At 42.4% G+C, this 5,426-nt stretch overlaps 1 protein-coding gene across 5 annotated transcripts in view; it reads right to left on the bottom strand.

The window, feature by feature from the left end:
- Positions 1 to 5,095: 5,095 nt before the first annotated feature.
- LOC105895934 (vitamin D receptor) overlaps positions 5,096 to 5,426 on the bottom strand; it is a 34,875-nt gene continuing 34,544 nt past the window's right edge. For all 5 annotated transcript variants that reach the window (XM_031568260.2, XM_031568261.2, XM_012822635.3 and 2 more), the window contains one exon: positions 5,096 to 5,426. This exon is cut by the window's right edge and continues 3,344 nt beyond it. The gene's annotated coding sequence lies outside the window, so the exon portion shown is untranslated.

The raw sequence follows: 5,426 nt of genomic DNA, 5'->3' as shown, positions 1-5,426 counted from the left end.
CAGCATCATGACAGCCCCATGGTCTGGACTGTGTCGTGGTACATCACAGCGCCACGTGGCAGCAGGCCCGTGGGCAGAGAACATGAGGCCGCAGCACTACGCTGCCAGAGCCGAGTGCTGTGCAGCTGTAGGGGCCTCGTGCCCTGAAGGTAGGGGGCGCCATGCAGACAGACAGCAGCACAGGCAGTACCACCACTTTGTGTGAACCCTGAGGATGCTTTGTTCCATTTGTACCTGCACTTCCCTGACAGTTGGCCAATCTGGCAACCCCATTACTCTTCCCCCTTCCCCCTGCTCGAGCCAGGTCTACGCGTGGCGCCCCCGAAACAGGGCTCTCGGGTAAACGGCCGAATGCGCTCCCTGTGGCACGGCCGCCCTCTTATCTGCACCCTCACGCATGGCGGTGGGCGCCAGGACGCATTATTAACGGCCCTGCCAGCGACTGGACCCGCTGATAAACCCGTTTTCTCGAACGGCCAGAGATACCACAGAGCATCGTGACGGGAAATCTGGAAGCCCCTGCAGCAGATGCCTGCAACAAATTAGATATCGCAGGGGGATGGTTGTGACTGCTATGACAGGTGCAGATATTTGGGCTTATTTTTGAAGTCAGCCCTTCTTCTCAGACCTCCTGGTTCACATGTTTGTGATCTTGCAAGGCTAACTTAGCTCAGGTAAGACCATCTCTGATGCACGCCAGTCTGCGGGGGGGGGGGGGGGGGTCACCTGAAGATAACAGAAAAGGCCAACAAGCTCTGGCACACGTTAACAAACAGAAATCATAACCACATGAAACATCAGCTGAAAACAAGACCCAAAGGGCAGGGACTGTCCTCTTCAATACTGAAGGGTTGTCGTAGGACATAGGTTATTTGTGAGAACATGAGCATGTCAACTGAGAGAATGCAGAGGCTAATGTGAGAGTGGTGACTCTTACCATTGATAGGTGTATGACCAACGGTGGCCTGCTCAACTATAAATTCAAATGAGCCGCTTCTGGGCATTCGCTTCTTTTCATTATTCATAAACTACTAGTGTTTGTAAAGCACAACGTGTAATATCTAGTACCTACATTTCCTCTGTCAGAGAATCAAAGCACAGAAGTTCCCTATTGAAGGAGTCAGTATCAAACTTGATAGACTGAGGGCCAAGCGATGAAAATGTAAGCAGTTGTATTTGTGTGCTATGCCTTTGTGTGGTGTTGACTAACGTTAACGTAGGTGCATAGGTATTGTTGCTTGTACTTCAATGACAAGGATAGAACTCCCGAGTCAATTAAACAATCAGCACCCTCTTGTGTTGAATAGTGTGTACTACATCATTACAGTCAAAAATGCCATTCCTTCAACACTGTGGAGCCAAGGAAGACACTTCAAGGGAGCAGTTCTATGTACAGCGGTTTATTTGATTTGTAAAACATTGGACAAACATATCATTACATTATATCAGAGACATGAATTTACAATACCTTTCTGTTGAAAAGAAAAAAGAAAAGAAAGTAATTTTTGTCATTGAATAATTACATAAATAATTGCAGCAATATGCTCTTATTGGCTGGCAGGCAAGAGGCAGCAAGCCTGGATATGGATCCTGCATCCATACTAGATTTTCAATTTAGATTTTTGTTTCCTCATTAAAAAGACAAGTGCTTTTTTTTTTTTAAATCCAGATAAATAAAAAGTTTAAACGTTCTTTTGAAGGTTTTGGTTTTCGATTTTTCTTCTTTTTTTCTTACAAGACTACTCTGGTCCTTTATGGCCACTGTATCTATAGTTTTTTTTAATAGTTTTTTTATTTTGTTCTTTTTCTAATCAGACTGTTTAGAGATGTTATTCGGACTGGATTCCACTCCACTCCACCCCTCCCACAACCAATGCTCTAACTGCAGATGTTTTATACAGAGAAAACTAGTGGGAAAATACAAGGAATCAGGGGGTTCTACCTTGGAGAGCTCAATTCCCCAACAGGACTGAGGAGACCCTACTGGGCAGCTCTGTGGGACAAGCCTACTAGTCTAGATGTCATGAAGAAAGAGTATCCACACCTGCCCTTCTGGATCCTCTCCTGCCCTTCTGAGCCCTGCTCTAGGCCAGCCCCATAGTGATTCACTTTTGGATTGAATTCATGCATTTGTTTTGCCCTGTGTTACGTACTGGCAGAGTGAGCTAAAGAACATGTTGTATACTGGACCTCCACAAGCGTTTGAGTATATGGACTGGCAGGTCAAGCAGATAAGCCAGTTATGTCCACCATAAGGCCTCTGGTACATCAGGCACTCACAGTAAGCCAGTCTAAAGAGGGTGTGTTACTGGGTGAGAGGCCCCTGCTCTGTGGCTGGAAGGTAAGGAGTGTGGATGCCCGTTCATGCATAATATTTCCTAACGCTGTGGCATCGCCTTGACCAGGTTAAGTCTGAAGCGGAGTCCATGTCATTTGCAAATGTCCATGTGAACCTTCTAGAAAAGGCACAACGGTAGTCCTACAGCATTGACTCTTTCGACATGATATTGATGTATGGGGCCTTCAGCATGAAGGGGTGGGGGGGGGGGGGGGGGGGGGGGGGGGGGTGGGGTGAGATGATCAGCTTGTCTGACCATTTGAAAAGATCAATTATATAATTTACACGGTAACTGAAGAAAAAGAAAGAATAACCAAGATTTACGTCAGAGTGAAATAAGATTGAGAAAAAGTAGAGGGGAAAAAAAAAATACCTTTGCTGAGCAGCAAATAAATGTAACAACCACAATCACAAATCAAACAGTCTGGATTGATAGAGGAGTCAAAACCTGAATAATGGGCCCCACCCAAGCAGCAACACTGTGTAAAACTCACCAGTGATAATACCAGAAACAGGCATCAGCTTTTTCTTCTCAATAATTAGGGCCCAAAACGGACACTACCTGTGTTTGTGACAGAGAAAAGCTAAAGCTCACCCAAAAAAAGAACTGGAAATAAAATTTTAATTGAACAGACTTCATGTGGAGCCTGGCATTCTGCAGGTTTATGATATATTTATGAGGTACTGTATATGCCCGTGTGTTGCTTTTTTTCACAGGACATCAATAAATACACAATGTGAATTAGAAATAATAGGAGAAAAAAAAAAACGAAAACAAAAGAAAAACGCTTCATGCTGAAGCTTGTCTGTAGACCAGAGAGGTAGTTCGTTATGGTTCCATTTTGGCCTCCTAAAGAGACCAACATTATCATTATGATGTGAACACTTCAACTGAGTTTTTTTTGTTTCATTATATATATATATATATATATTTATATAATATATATATATTTCAAAACAAGAAGGAATCGTAAGGTTGCTGGTGCTTATATACGTACTGTAGGCGGTGTTGCAGAAGATGACTCCATGTGTAACTATTCACAGATCCAAAAAAAATAAAAAGAATAAAAAAATAAAAAAATAATACAATTTTTTTTAATACAATGATTAATGTTCCAGGTTGTGTTCAGTTGGTATCCAAAAACAATTCCTCAAAACAAAACTTGTCATTCAAACTTTCATTTTTTTTTCTTCCAGTTTCCAAGTCGAACGACAACACTTTTGAGACAACAATGAGCAGCTAAACCTGTGCAATCCAGGGTGTGAAGGAGGGGGGGGGCAGGGAAGGAAAGAAGGGGAGAAAGGGAAAGAAAGACAGAAAGAAAGAAAGAAAGAAAGTGAGTAAGACAAAGAGAAACAGTAAGAAATCCACAGATTACAGATAAATAAGAAATAAAGTGGGGGTTGAAGAGAGGGACAGAGGGAGGTGAAGAAAATGTAAGAGCAAAGAGGTTTCTTTTAACATGAGTAAATGCAAAGCTGGGAAGTCCTTTTCCTGGGACATTAAAACAAAATCTTCTATATACACACACACTTCTCAGCCTCCGTCAAATACTAGCAATTAAAATCCCACACAAGTGGAGAAATAGGATGTAAGAGGATAACTAAAAGATTAAAGTACTCACATCTTTCAAAACTATAATTCAGACCCTGTACCACAAATACATAACACCCATGGATATGTGGTTACCAAACAATCGTGTTGGGGTGTCATTTACATGAGAGGAAAAATCATCAAATCTATTCGCGGAGAAACATCAGGTTTAAGAGGGGGGTGTTCTATGAAGTGCTAGCTAATACTTACAACCTGTCTGTGCATTACAAAAGTCCTTCACCAGTACTCTCACTTCTCTTTCTGTGTGAGCACGTGTGTGCATGCGTCTTCTCCACTGAACATTACTAAAGCAGCCTTTTTCCAAACCGAGACCAAGGGCTTTGAGGCCAAACGTCTTTTTTTTATTTATATATATATATATATATATATATATATATATATATATATATATATATTCAAAGCCTCATTCGCAAAATAGCCAGCCACATGACCTGAACTCACTCACTTCCTTGGACTACTCCTGAGGGAACCATCCAGCCTATCAAAGGGCCACTTTATCAGCCATACTGGTTTCAGATGACCAATCAGATTAGTAGGGAATGCCGATGGACCTATCCAATGACGTTTTCCCATACGAATGGCGTCACTCGGCACGGCTTTGCTCAGCTTAGCCCGTCGACCAAGCACAGCCTGGATTTGCATTTCCATACATCAGGAGTACATCTACTCGCTTGAGGGTGCGTCTTTAAGTTAGGGATAATGGCTGCCGAGGTGTTTCCGACATATACAAATATTCAACAAAGTGGAGGCATAGAACTCCACGACGCAAAGCCTAATGTTAGTATCCTCTGTTTATACTCCAGTCGTCATACATGCATTTAGATATTTATAACATTAGCCGACCATGGAAACATTTGGTTTAGTCTAAACAACCTGTTTAGTTTCGAGACTACTACTTGGTTAAAACTGATTCCATTTCTGTTGCCAGCTTGCTAGTTCTTCAGATAACAATCGTATTTAATTGTGGAATTTATCGAGTTTATACCACTTGGCACAATGAGAGAATACGTTTATTGTGTTTATTCCATGTCTGCCTAAAACATTCTCACTGTTTTAGAAATATTGGTTGGGCAGTTTTACCATTTACTGTTATTGTTTTAGTTAACTCTTCCAACTTTCCAGGTTCAACATGATCTGCTTCATACGTGTCTGGATATACAAAACTACAGACTCACCATGGCAAGCGCTGAATGATGACTGAGTTTGGAGGCGGACCTGGCGCGGTTTGGCCCTGCTCTGGAGAGGGTCCAAAATGAGCGTGGCACATTTTAGCGCCGTTCAACTTGTAATGGAAATGCAAATTGGCTCGGCCGAAGTGGATTATAAAAGTGTCGATGGAAAACCCCCCACAATGCTCCTGTGAACACTGGTGGGATAACAATGGAGAGGAGGAGCAAGGGAAAGCAGCAGAGGAGCCAATCATAAACCAGCCTACTGTGGCATGAATGGGTTCAAATGATTTTTAAATTATCT

This window comes from Clupea harengus, chromosome 5, assembly GCF_900700415.2.
Source record: "Clupea harengus chromosome 5, Ch_v2.0.2, whole genome shotgun sequence".
Lineage (NCBI taxonomy): Eukaryota > Metazoa > Chordata > Actinopteri > Clupeiformes > Clupeidae > Clupea > Clupea harengus.
The sequence above is the reverse complement of the archived record's forward strand: the minus strand, read 5'-3'. Positions and strand labels throughout refer to the sequence as shown.